Source organism: Sphaerodactylus townsendi, linkage group LG14 (assembly GCF_021028975.2).
Source record: "Sphaerodactylus townsendi isolate TG3544 linkage group LG14, MPM_Stown_v2.3, whole genome shotgun sequence".
Taxonomy (NCBI): domain Eukaryota; kingdom Metazoa; phylum Chordata; class Lepidosauria; order Squamata; family Sphaerodactylidae; genus Sphaerodactylus; species Sphaerodactylus townsendi.
In genome coordinates, this window is record NC_059438.1 from 23,828,492 (window position 1) to 23,842,796 (window position 14,305).

The following is a 14,305-nucleotide window of genomic DNA, read 5'->3' on the forward strand; positions in this document are numbered from 1 at the left end:
TGCTCCTGAGCACCTGGTCTGCTAAGGCATCTGCAATCTGAGATCAAGGAGGATCAAGATTGGTAGCCATAGATCGACTTCTCCTCCATAAATCTGTCCAAGCCCTTTTTAAAGCTATCCAGGTTAGTGGCCATCACCACCTCCTGTGGCAGCATATTCCGAACACCAATCACACATTGCGTGAAGAAATGTTTCCTTTCATTAGTCCTAATTCTTCCCCCCAGCATTTTCAATGGATGCCCCCTGGTTCTTGTATTGTGAGAACGAGAGAAAAAAATTCTCTCCGTCAACATTTTCTACCCCATGCATAATTTTATAGACTTCAATCATATCCCCCCTCAGACGTCCACAGACTTCCTCTTTGGGGACATTTTATCACATCACTGAGCTCACCTCTTGCCTGGGCATTTTCATTATTTCTTTTTTTCATTTTGGGAGGCTTGATCTTCAAAGCATCGATTATAGGAGGTGCAGAGAATCGCAGCATGAAACTGTGGAGCACTGAAGTATCGATTCCACAAGTAATTGAAACAAAGGGGGGGGGACATTTCAAGGGGGTGAGAGCAGACGGGGGATTGAAAATGTTTTAGATGCTTTGTGCAGAAAGGGTTGAAACCTAGATCTCCCCTGTCTTAGGCCCCTTCCACACATGCAGAATAATGCACTTTCAATCCACTTCCAATACAGTTTGAAACTGGATTATACTGTGAGAAATACCCTGTTTCCCCGAATATAAGACATCCCCGGAAAATAAGATGTAGTAGAGGTTTTGCTGAAGTGCGAAATATAAGGCATCCCCCAAAAGTAAGACGTAGCAAAGTTTTTGTTTGGAAGCATGCCCGACGAACAGAACACAGGAATATAAGACATCCCCTGAAAATAAGACATAGTGCATCTTTGGGAGCAAAAATTAATATAAGACACTGTCTTATATTCGGGGAAACACGGTAGCAAAATCCTCTTTCATTGTGAAAGTGGACTGAATGTGCATTATTCTGCATGTGTGGAAGGGGGCTTAGTCTGATTCTCTTAACCACTAAACTGAGTGGAACTTTTACCTTCCTGCAGTTCAATTTTTTGCTGCATTTTCCGTAGGGGAAAAGATGCCCAGCAACCCTTCAGGCTTCCCCCGGGATCAGTATGTTAGAATCCCTTCTGCAACCTTCCCAATTTGTCACACTCTTTATCAATTTGTCAACAGATGCCTGTGTTGTGCCCTTTCATCTCAAGGGTGCCATTAGCTCACAGGGCCTGGGGAGCGTGGCAGCACAGCCCTCTCGGCGGCAAGGGCTGTGCTCGGTAATTACAAGAAAGTTCTGTCTCCTTATTCCTGGGGCGTTAATGGATTCTGCTGCCTGGTTTGGATGCACAGGAGTCTTTGAATTCCACAGGCCTGTGTGCCACCGGCTTTCTCTGGACCACAGTGAAAGGTTCCATTCATGCCGGCAGCCCTGCCTTCTTAAATTACCACACCCCAGGCCTCTGCTCCTCAGCCTCGCACTGTTTTCCTTTCATTAACAGGATTCCCATATTGAATGTCTACGAGAAGTTGGAAAGAGATGCTACCTATGTGTTAGCGCGAGCTTTGTGCAAACGGCTCTCCATCCAAACCTCTGGCTGCTCCTTATCAGGTTTGGGGAGAGCAGGGCAATTTAAAGAATCCTTCCCGCAGACTTTGGTCCGTACCTTTTTAAAAAGTGGATTTCAAATGGAAAGGATTATTTATAACAACGGGTTCCTGCATTTCAAGAGAAACAGAGAGGAGGGCTTGACTCACCCTGATCTCTCCAGCTTTTTTTGCTTGTTGAGAATGTGATATTTTCTCACTGATGGTTGAGTCTGGAGGTGAGCCGGCTTTCCTGCTTCCTTCACGGCTTATGTCAACTTTTCTTCCATGCAGGAGTTGGAAGTTTGATTGTTTATTCAAGGACTTTGGCTTTGGAGCGCCAGCGGGGGCTCTGAGCCATTCACAAAATTCTGTACAGCGAGCGTGCTGCATTTAGCCAATCTGTTTGTGGGTCTAGATTAATTCAGGAGCTTTCCATCTGGCGTTGCAGGGGTGTCAAACTCTGGCCCTCCAGATGTCTATGGACTACAGTTCCCATCATCCCCTGCCAGCATGGCTAATTGCTCGTGCTGGCAGGGGATGATGGGAAGTGTAGTCCATAAACATCTGGAGGGCCAGAGTTTGACACCTGTGTGTTAGAGGAAGCCCCACTCCCCTGCTCCTTGTGCTTCCCCCCCCCCCCAAGTCTACTGGAGGAGTGAAGAAATGGCAGGCAGTTCAAGCTGGGATGCTAACAAAACACACCACTATTCTTAATAGAAGTCAGGAAGGCTCCCAGGAAGGCAGCAGGTCCAAACCACTTGCTTGTACTCCCGCAACTTGAGACATTTGTTTCTGATGCAAGTTGGCTATCCATCAGCTGGCCTGCTCGCCCCCTGCCTTCCTGCTTGCCTTCTGCAGCAATTTGCCATCCTGCATTCAACTTCCTGCCCTCCATTCTTACCCACCCACCACTTCTCTCTGCTGAAAGTACTTTTTGCCCCAACCGTGGAAGCCAGATTTTGTGAGTCCCCAGAACTGAAGCTAGTTCTTTTGGGGTCTGGACAGTTACTCACACAGAGACATACGTTTCTCCTGGAGTGTGGTGAAGCCAGAGTTGATGCAGCACCATGAAGGGGATATGACGTTCCCTGTGTTGGCAGTTGTGGTATCCATAAAGAAACCCTCCGCTGGTTGCAAGTTTTTCCTTTCCTCAGCGCTTCCCAAAAGAGAGACTGGAAAGATTCGGCCTTCTCGTGTATGCTTGCTTGTTCTGTTTGTTTTAGAAATGCTCAAGTTTATTTGTTTTATTTATGTTTCCATTTATATCTTGCCCTCCCCAATAGGGCTCAGGGCGGCAAACGACAATACAGCAATAAAACCAATTTCATTCATAGTAGGTGGGCATTTGTTGGGGCAAGTCAATAGCTCAAGTTCTGAAATCTCACATTGTAATCTTCCTTTGAAGCTTCTCTGTTTGAGAATAAGGTGGTTTGAGCAGTTGAGGTGGTTCAACTGTGCCTCAACTGATTGAATGTTTCTCTGTGCAAAAATAAGGACACCCAGCACTTGGAACCCAGATGAGTTTTCCAACATACAGGGATCTTAATATGTACACACTGAGGAATATGTAAGCCCCTCAAGACAATGTAAAGCCGCTCTGTTAAGAAACAGGTTTGCTAGAACCTAAGATGAGTTTGCCGGATCCAGCCCATCTAGGCCAGTGTCCTAAGAGCAGGAGCGCGGAGGAGGAGGGGAAGGGGAGGAGTTTGGATTTATATCCCACCTTTTCTCTCCTGTAAGGAAACTCAAGACGGCTTCCAAGCTCCTTTCCCTTCCTCTCCCCACAACAGACATCTGGTGAGGCAGGTGGGACTGAGAGAGTTCAAAGAGAACCGTGACTAGCCCAAGGTCACCCAGCAGGAATATAGCAGTGCGGAAACACATCTGGTTCACTGGATAAGCCCCTGCCGCTCAGATAGAGTGAGGAATCAAACCCAGTTCTCCAGATTAGAATCCACCTGCTCTTAACCACTACACTGAACTACACTGCACTACACTACACTACTGGCATTTTCCCACTTACCTTCTGCCCCAGCAGCTACTGCTTAAGGCAAGTAGCGTAGCGGGGTACTGGCACTCCCACTACAGAGGCGGCGACAGCACAGCAGCCCGGCGCTCTGTGCAGCGTCCCCTCAGGGGGCATCATTCCTGGTGCTCTTCCAAACGGCGCCTTTGGATGACCCCGCGCAGAACACGGGGTCGTGGGGAAGCCCGGGCGCACACCAGAAATGATGCGCACTGAGAGCAGCGCGGGGGGTCGTGGCAAGTGGGGAAACGCCCTACACTACACTACACTGCAAAAGGAGATTTGATGACAAAAAGCCATTATGGCAAAAAGTCATTGATGGACCACTGGTCCATGAATAAGAGGGCTACCTTTTTTAAAAAGAGATCTAGTCCTGAGAGACTTGCGGGATTACATTGCCACAGGGCCAGGAAGAGCCTGAAATGGTCATGAGAAAGACCATTTTGCACAACGATGTGGCTGAATCTCCGTTGTCCTTTGAACTGACGCTGCAGCTGAGAAATGCTTGCTTGTTTCCAAGGCTTGCAAGCCTAGAGGTTAAATGTGAGGTATTAGAAAACCACACATGTTTTATTGCAAACAAAGCTGAAAGACACTCTAGACCTGATATTCCAACCGGCACAAGCCAGGCCTGCTTCTCCGATTCGACCAGCGGTTACCTCTGGAAATAAACATGTATGTACAGAGGACTCTTCCCTACGAGGAGCTGTTTGGCTGGGATTTTTATCCCATCTAAGACTTTTATTGAAATTCCACTTGATTGTTGAGATTAGATGGCAAATATCTGTCTGCGTTTATGTAACTACAAAAATAAATGGCGTTTGAAAAGGAATTTGGTCACATCCTATGGAAAGCCATATTGTCCCATATGGGGGTTTCAAATGACCCGTCTGCCTCTCGATGCCAGGAAAGGGGTATCCACTAATCCTCTTTTTCCTTTTGCAGAGTGGAAAACAAAAAGCAGAGCATTGTTTCAGCCAGACACATGTGCGCTGTGTTTCTTACCAGGAGGCCCACGCTTGTGCTTTTCTTGATGCTGGGGTAGATTGAGAAGTGGCTGTGGTTAATTTCTAAATGTGAGGTTGCAACAATTGAAGCTCACGTAGAAATCATATCTTCTCACCTGGAAAACCAGCCTCCGAATCCTGGCTGTATGGAAACTGGCTGAGGTTACAGATCAGTGATGGCAAATGCACTCTGCATGTGCCCAAAGACTCTTTTCTTTAGTTTTACATCTTACGTTCTGTGGCCTAGGCTCATTCCGCACATGCAGAATAATGCACTTTCAAACTGCTTTCAGTGCTCTTTGAAGCTGTGCGGAATAGCAAAATCCACTTGCAAACAGTTGTGAAAGTGGTTTGAAAATGCATTATTCTGCGTGTGCGGAAGGGGCCCTTATTGGGTGAAAACAGGTTTTAATTTGGAGTTCCAAACAGTGGAACGGTGTTCTGATAAATGGCTCTGCAAAGTCCTGATTCGTTATGGGGCCATTTTGAAATGGGTGGGATCACATCCTTTATAGGAGCGGCTCAGTAATACAAAACGGGTCCTCGTGGGTTGTCCTGTGTGATTTTACCGTGTAAATAAAATAGGTATGTTTATGTGTTCTTCTGACCTGGCTGCTTGAAGAAACTGCGTGTGACAATCTGTAAACCAACGTTAGCGTTTCGAAATTGACAGCTATGGCAGATAAATGGGAATTAGTTTGCATGTGTGCCACCTTGAAACAACTGTCTGCATTTTCTTGGCTTCGTTCTCAGTGGACCCCCGGGTCATCATGATAGAAGCCCACCCCCTCATCTTGGCAGAGTAATCAGCCCACCGGCTGCCTTGCTGTGTCCTGCCAGGAGATCAGAGATGCGGCCAGGGGATGGAGATAATTTTATGGGGGAGGGTGGGGGTTAAAATGCAGCCCCTTATCTGATGGTATGTAGCTGATGGGTTTTTAATTAAGGCCTTGGCTGAGATTTCATAAGAGCAGGCTTTTTTTAAAAAAAGAAAGAAAAAGAAAATAAGTGATTTGGCTTCCTACTACCCCTATTGGTCTTCTTCCATCGCAGGCCGTGGAGCTCATTTACCAGACTGACATGGGAAGCCCACCTGATTTCTTGTTTGCCTTCTTGCAATCCTATTTTGCCCATTGATGCCATCTTTTCGGCCCTTTCCGCACGTGCAGAATAATGCACTTTCAATCCACTTTCAATGCACTTAGCAGTTGGATTTTACTGTGCGGAATAGCAGGATCCACTTGCAAGCAATTGTGAAAGTGGATTGAAAGTGTGCTATTCTGCATGTGCGGAAGAGGTGTTTTCCCTGGGGTTGCCAGTTTCCAGACAGGGCCTGGAGAGCTCCCAGAATGAAAGCTGATCTGCAGACTAGAACAATCAGTTCTGGAGGAAACAACAGCCTTGTAGGGTGGACTGGATGGTGTGATACACTGCTGGGACAATGAGGCTCATTCCGCACATGCAGAACAATGCACTTTCAAACTGCTTTCAGTGCTCTTTGAAGCTGTGCAGAATAGCAAAATCCACTTGCAAACAGTTGTGAAAGTGGTTTGAAAACGCATTGTTTTGCGTGTACGGAAGGGGCCCAAATTTCCAGGAATTTCCCAGCCCACAGTTCACAATCCTGCATTTCCCTCTCTCTCCTTTTCCATCGTGCCAATGATCCTGCAGTGGTGCCAAGCAAGCTGAGGATTGAGAAACCAATTGACTTCCTGTCACCTGAACGTAGAGGTGTGGAGGTGGGACCATAGGAGGGAATCACAAGCATTGGAACAGGGAGGCTGGTGGGTATGAAGGGGAAAGATCTCTAAAAGAGGAAGAAAAAGAGTGGGATTTATATCCCCCTCTTTCTCTCCTGTAAGGAGACTCAAAGAGGATTTCAGTCTCCTTTCCCTGCCCCCCCCCCACAACAAACACCCTGTGAGGTGGGTGGGGCTGAGAGAGACAAAGAACTGTGACTAGCCCAAGCAGGTGGCATGTGTTGGAGTGCACAAACTAATCTGGTTCACCAGATAAGCCTCCACAGCTCAAGTGGCAGAACGGGGAATCAAACCCGGTTCCCCAGATTAGAGTGCACATGCTCTTAACCACTATACCATGATGGGGGAAGATGGGCCAGTTGCAGGGAAGAGATTTCCTGGGGAGAATGAGTCCCTAAACTACCCTCTCTAAGTTCTCTAAACTAAGTTCTCTGGGCTCCATGACTGTGGCCTGGTAGTTTCTGTCCTAACATTTCACCTGCATCTACGGCCGACATCTTCAGAAGAATGTCACCAACATTCCACATAGACAAACTCATCTTATTGTGGCACGCGGGTGAAACGTTAAGAGCAAAAACAACCAGATCACGGCCCCCCAGCCCAGAAAACTGACAACAGCCAACTACACGGCTGCTTCTCCCCCCTTTTGGGAGGGTTTTAATGAGGGTTATTGCGGACATTGTTTGTTACTGATTGCTGCGTTTTAAATTGTTTTAATGTACTTAAGGGTTATTGTATAGATGTGATTTATGTTGTTCACCTCCCAGAGCCCTTCGGGGGTAGGGTGGTATACAAAACCCAATAATAAATAAAAATAAATAAAATATACTGTTAATCTCCAAAGTGTGGCCGCTTGGGTGAGCTGAAGACACTGTGCACGTGTTTAAAAGGTCCTCTTCCAGAGAGCCAGCGTGGTGTAGTGGTTAAGAGCAGGTGCACTCTAATCTGGAGGAACCGGGTTTAATTCCCTGCTCTGCCACTTGAGCTGTGGAGGTGAACCAGATTACCTTGTGCACTCCAACACACGCCCGCTGAATAACCTTGGGCTAGTCACAGTTCTTTGGAGCTCTCTCAGCCCCCCCCCCCCCCCGGTGTTTGCTGTGGGGGGGAGGAAAAGGAGATTGTCAGCCCCTTTGAGTCTCCTACAGGAGAGAAAGGGGTGATATAAATCCAAAACTACTCCTCCTCCTCCTCCTCCTCCTCCTCCTCTTCTTCTTCTTCTTCTGTAGGAGAGAAAGGGAAAGATATAAATCCAACTCTTCTTCTCCTTCTCCTTCTCCTTCTCCTTCTCCTTCTCCTCCTCCTCCTCCTCCTCGTCAGGTCCTTCTTAGGCCTCTTCTGACCCCGTCTCTAATCCTCGATGGGTCCCTTGTATGTTGAAAGGTGCCGGGGTGAAGCGGAAAAGCAGCCGTTCCTTCCTGTCCCTGCGTGCCCTCCAGGTTGCCTGCCCAGAGTTCCCAGGCCCAGGCGGCCGTGGCCGTGGCCGGCGTGGCTGGTGCGTGCGGTGGGCTTGCCCCTTGCGCTGCCGGAGCCCCGACTTCTGCCTGCTACTGGCTGCTGCGGCGGGGAGGGGGCGTGCGCTGCTGCTGCCGCTGCCGCCTGCGAAGAGGCTCCCTCCGTGCCTGTGGTCAGTCATGAACATTTCTCCCTTCATCCGCAGATTTCTAGGCAGCTGCTCGGCGCAAAGCCCTCGCTGGATCTCCCTGCTGCTGCTCCTGCCTGGCCAGACCTGCCCTCCTTCCGCCGCCGCCCATCCAGGGACTGGATCATGAGGTAAGCGGCTCTGGATCCCTTTGTCTCGGATGCTGGGGCATGTCTGGGTGCGCAGGAGGGAGAGGGAGGGGGGCAGGATCGCATCCCAGGGTCGAGGCTCTTTCGCAAAGCTGATGATGAAGCGGTTTGCGATTCTCCGGGTTTTGGGTTTTTTTTGCATTCTGCTTTGAGGTTGCATCAGTATTTTGGCAGGGAAGAGGGGGAAAGTTGGTGTCTGGACGAGGGAGACTTTGCGGGAGTGGAAAAGCCCCTGAAGTATTTTAGCTATTTGTGTGTCATCTGAGCAACGCTTCCCTCCCTCTCTTCCTGGTGCATACCTGGTGTCTTAGTCGGAGCAGAGCCCACGAGGCCGGGTACCACGGCGGGGGGCTTGGCTTGGGCTGTCAAAGTCTGCCTGGAAATCAGAGCCTTCCTGTGCCCCCCACGGCAGCACGTGAGGTCCCTGGGAGGTGAGGGGTTAATGTCTCCACTTCTCCACCAGATTCATCTGCAATTTTTTTTAAAAAAGCTGAAGCTAGATCTGATCATCTGCCGAGCAGAGAAGCTACCTTTGATCTGAGATGTTCCTCTCTTCCTCCACCTCTGTCTGTCTCCCTTTAACCCTTCTCTTCTTGCCTTCTGCTTCCTGCTTGAATTTAAGGGACCATAAACTTTGCCTGCCAGGGGTGTCAGGAGCTGGGTTTGTGGGCACTTGGGGACCCCAATTTAATTGAGTAACGCTTGCATTTAAAGGGTTTTGGGAAAAGCAGAGCCCCCTCTCTCCCCCCCCCCTTCTTACCAGTCTTTAAGCACCCGTGCCTAGAATGTGTGAAGAGGGGCAGGAGTCAAGTGCTGTGTGCTCAAGTTGATCCTGCAATTGGTCCTGAAAGCTGGGACAGCACCATTTCTGCTGCCCGTTAAGTGGCCCATAAAAACTAGGGCATGGTACAGGATGGAATGTCAGCATGCCAGCTGCATAGGATGCCAGGGCAACACGTGTAAATGCATCGGGCTGCAACGCAGACCCTGAAGCCGGTGTGGATCACATGTGCTGGGGGCGCACTGCTAAGGCAGCCTGCATCAAATTGCCACTGTGGGTTCTGCCAAAGGAACACCAGGAGGCAGTTTCTCCATCCCCTCCCCCTCTTCCTACTTCCTCTCCTTATGTGCTTTCACAGTGCGCATCTGAATGGCTAAATTTCCAGAAGGAGAGAGATGCCAGCACCTCAGCCTGCTTTGGGATAATTTCACAAAAATCTGATTTCCTAATATACATACTCCCTTAAAACTGCTTTGCATGTTCTCAGAGACAAATGATCGAGGGTTTTTGAAGCTGGTGGGAAGAACATGTCCTTGCTTCATGCTCTGGGGGGTCATAGGAGTTGGAAAGTGCTGTTGAAGGTTAGATTGGAGAGAGTGCTAAGAACATTTATATTCGACCTCTTGGAAGGTTACTTCCTCCAAACCCAGGCACAGATGTCCTTGTTCATACCGTGTTTCTCCGAATATAAGACAGTGTCTTATATTAATTTTTGCTCCCAAAGATGCGCTATGTCTTATTTTCAGGGGATGTCTTATTTTTCTGTGTTCTGTTCGTCGGGCATGCTTCCAAACAAAAACTTTGCTACATCTTACTTTTGGGGGATGCCTTATATTTCGCACTTCAGCAAAACCTCTACTATGTCTTATTTTCCGGGGATGTCTTATATTCGGGGAAACAGGGTACTTTCTGTCTCTCTCTCTGTGTGTGTCTCTCTCTCCAAGTGATCTAGAATAACACTGGAAGTTATAAAGCAGCAACCTCAGACAGAGGGGTCCCCTGGCATCGTGCCACCTCAAAGTACATAAACCCGTTCTGCCTTTGCCCATTTCAGTGTATGCTGGAGGGCCAGCAAGCTAGGCATTCCTGGTACTTCTGTGTAAAGAGGAAAATGGGCCTTATCTCTTTAAGGCAGGGCTCCATCTAAGTGACTTTCCATTCGCTTCTCGTGGAGTGCTGAGAATTGCGGTTTCCGAGATTTCTTTTGAATTGTGAGCAACAGAGAGAGTTGATGTTTTTTTCTTTTAAAAAAAGCCTTTCCTGACTACTGTTGTACCAGTTGGGAATCCTTCCTCCTCCCGCCAGCCCACGCTTCAGTTTATAGCAGGCAGAGTGCGAGGGAGGCATTTCGGGGACAGGCGTCCTTCAGAGGAACTTTAGTACTTTTCCTTTACTGTCATCTGGTGGATTTGGAGCACGACGCAGGCCCGTAAACGTGCCCATGAGCCTGGAGGCAAAAAAAAAAGTTGGCAGGGACATAAGCCCCCTCCCAGTGCCCGCCGTGGCACCCCGTCCCTTGGGCCTGACTTGATTCCAAACTATCTCAACTCTCCTCCCCTTCTTCTGTTTTATTTTGCTTGGTGGATTCTAGATGAGGCGGTCCAGAACTTTTATTTTGCTCCACGGTTTTGCCTGCTCTTTGATGTCTGCACTTGGCATTTTCATTCATTTGTGTCTTGGATATAAATGTGTCTTTGGATATAAATCCAAACTCCTCCTCCTCCTCCTCCTCCTCCTCCTCCTCCTCTTCTACTTCTACTTCTACTTCTTCTTCTTCTTCTTCTTCTTCTTCTTCTTCTTCTTCTTCTTCTTCTTCTTCTTCTTCTTCTTCTTCTTCTTCTTCTTCTTCTTCTTCTTCTTCTTCTTCTTCTTCTTCTTCTTCTTCTTCTTCTTCTTCTTCTTGTGAAAAGAAAAGGCTCCTGGGGTCCCCGCTCCTATATGCTGTATCAGGCAAAAATGAGGGGGCCCGAGCTAACGGTCCCCTGGACCTCTCCGCCTGCCAGGAACTGGTCTTGGGGTTTCTTTGCAAAGGTATCAGGTGTGTTTCAGCAGCGTTGTGGTTCCTTGTGGCTGTGTGAGCCTGGGGATTTGTGAACCGTTGGCAAGAGAAAAGTTCCCACTGGATGGAAAGTGTCATAAATTACTCGAGGGCTGACCAAAGTTAATTTTCATTTTATTTTCATAATGTCTGCCCTGGAAAGTGAGCAGGCAGTTGGGGGAAACGGCACGCGGGGCGGGGGGGGGGGAGGGGTCTGTTTCCTCAATTAACAGGACTTGCTTCTCCGCCTGACAAACGGAAGGTACTGCAGTCTCAGCCTCTGGATTTGTGAAATGTTCTCCGAGTGCCAGCTCTGCTTAGATGGGGGACTTCGGGAGTGTTAGTTGAAGAAATCTGAGAGTCTTTTGCTTTCTGCTTAACTCTTTAGAGGCCCAGCCGTTTCCAAAGCTGTCTCGTAGTGCCACATTTTAAAGGGTTTTTTGGCAAAATGCTTGGGAATTTGGTGGGGCTGAATTCGAGGCAGCCGTTGCCAGGAGTATGCCTAGGCCCTAGCCTGTGGGAGCATAACAGTCAACCTGTATTAAAACCCTGCAAGTAGACAGCTAGCCTGGTAGGGTTGAGCTGGATCAAGATTTTTCTTATTTCTCTGCTAGCTTTCTTCCAGCAGGGGATTTTTTTAAAGCACAAGCACAAAAAAGAAAGACAAAATGTAAAAGTTATATATATATAACTTTTATATATATATAAGTTATATATATAAGTTATATATATAACTCTCTCTATATATATATATATAGACAGACAGACAGACAGACAGACAGACATATATAAACATGTATTGCAACAAATACATGTAAACATGTATTACAACAATTCCCACCAACATGAAATACAATAATGTGAGCCAATACAACTTAATGAAAGTGAATGTGTACAATAACACCTCCAACATAACAAATAAATAAATACAAAGAAAAATGTTTTTGATATTGTGAATGACATTCAGAAATCAAACAGGTAAATATCAAAAACATTTTTCTTTATATTTGATTTTGTGAATTTGTATTTGATATTGTGAATGACAGTCAGAAATCAAACAGGTGAATATAAAAAAATTATTTGTATTTATTAATAATGCACTTTCAGTGCACTTTGCAGCTGTGCGGAATAGCAAAATCCACTTGCAAACAATTGTGAACGTGGATTGAAAGTGCATTCTTCTGCATGTGCGGAAGGGGCCTAAGTCTTTCCATTCCATACCCTACAGATGCTGAGTTATATTTTGTGCAGCGTATGATCAGACAGTTGTGGTGGGTGTTTTCATTTAAGCAAACTGGGGAGGGGGAACATCTTGTCTTGGTAGACAATGAAGAACAGGTGACTATGAACTGAATACAACATAACGCAGAGCTTTTTACAATTGGGAACAAAAGAGGGCTCAGGCAGGGGTCTCTGGTAATGCACACGTGCCCCTGTTTTCATCTGTGAAATATTATTGGGAGGCATGCTCTTCTGAACTTAACCCTTGACCCCTTTCGCCAACATTCATTAAAAAGAACAAAAACAAATGGAATCAAGCCTAGTGTTTAAATATTATCATGCCTGTCAGTCATCTGTCTTTTCTGAATGTGTCTTGAAACTGAAACCTTAGACCGTTGTGCAGGAGACTGGAAATCTTGGTTTGTGTTTGGCTCCATTGTTTCCTACCTTAAGTGAAGATTTACAACTAATCTCTTGCAAAGCACATCTTATTTAACTAGCCTGTATTGGTTTGCAGAGGGGCAAAGTTCTTGGCTGGAATCTCCTGCGATCTTTCAGGTCATCTGGTGCCAACTTTCTCATTATTGTTGTATTTGTATAATGGGAGATTGGGAATCTTGATTTGTCTTTGGTTCCACTGCTTCTTCCCTTAGCCCAAGATTTACAACTAATCTCTGTAAAAGCTCATGTTGCTCAACTAGCCCTTATTGGTTTCCAGAGAAGCAGAGTTCTTGGCAGGAACTCTCCTGAGACCTACCAGTGCCAACTTTCTCATTATTATTGTGTTAGTATCTCGCCTTTCCTCCAATGATCTCAGGACTCCCCCCTCCCATTTTATCCTCACAACAACCCTGTGATATAGACCTGTTTGACAGATAGTGACTGGCCCAAGGTCATGTAGCAAGATTCATAGCTGAGTGAACATTTGAACCCAGATCTCTTGGCTACACCACGCTAATTGTTAATTTGTAATCATAACAGGGCATCCTTCTGTTCCTGCTCTAGCATGTCAGTCTTAAAAGGTTAGTTTTGATGGCTGAGAAATATCTAATTCTGCTCATAACTTTATGAATGATGACATATTTGCCTCGCAGGGCATTTTAAATGTCAAGCAACTTTTCAAAGAGAGCTACTAATGTATCTGTAGCGTAGAACTGGTTTCTGATTTGGGAGGTGGGAAGCTATGTGCAAATTGGGAAATTGGGCCCCATTCCAAAGGGTATTGAATTAAACATGTGAAAACTATACAGCAGAAAGAACTTTCCTCCTTAATCCGGTTCCTACTGATGTTAGTTGCCCTTATTTTTCTTCACTGACAACATTTTCTATAGTGAGTTCTAGCCCTAAGGCATCATAAGAATCAAATATTTTGTCAAGAGGTTTAGAAAGCATGGGGATCAGTTGATATGTACACTGACTGATCTATCGGCTTGCCTAGGATTTCAGCCTTGGTCCACACGTCTTTCGTGCCTTAATTCAGCACAGTGTGGTGTTGTGGAGTAGGTTTAACTTGAATCTCCTAGATTCTGGGTGATATTGGGCCATCACTCTTTCTCAGTCTAGCCTACCTTGCAGAATTGTTGCGAGGGCAAAATGGAAGGGCATGCTAGGTATACCACCCTGTTCTGCTTTGTGGAAGGGCGGGGTAGAAATGTTCAGGGAGATGTAAATCGATAGTACAGCAAGTGGAGTGGCTGATAATTTGGTAATGCCACAGGAGACTTTCTCATTCTTCACCGTTTCAAACACATGTCCACAAGACAAGTTCTTGTGGGACAGATCCACCAACAGCTATTATTTATTTAAGTCATTTATAGTCTGCCTTTCTCACTGGGACTCCAGGTGTCTTTCACAAAGTGAGTCAATACAATCCACAGGAGGGGACATTCAATCACCCATGAAATAGGTTTGGGGTTGCAGAACCCACCAGAAATCTAAGAAGTAGAACTGAAGTAAAGCATAACGTGGCACATTCAATGATGCAATTGCAATTGCATGGCAAGATCTGACTTACAGAAAACTATGCACAGGAGTGTAGATCGCGGGTCCCCATTCATTTGTCCAAGTGACCG

General features: G+C 46.7%; 1 protein-coding gene across 2 annotated transcripts in view; it reads left to right on the top strand.

Annotated features, from left to right (window-relative positions):
- The window catches only part of ZNF469 (zinc finger protein 469), a 138,565-nt gene that overhangs the window by 54,853 nt on the left and 69,407 nt on the right, over positions 1-14,305 (top strand). For both annotated transcript variants that reach the window (XM_048516101.1, XM_048516100.1), the window contains exon 2: positions 8,063-8,175. The gene's annotated coding sequence lies outside the window, so the exon portion shown is untranslated. The remainder of the gene's footprint in view (positions 1-8,062; positions 8,176-14,305) is intronic.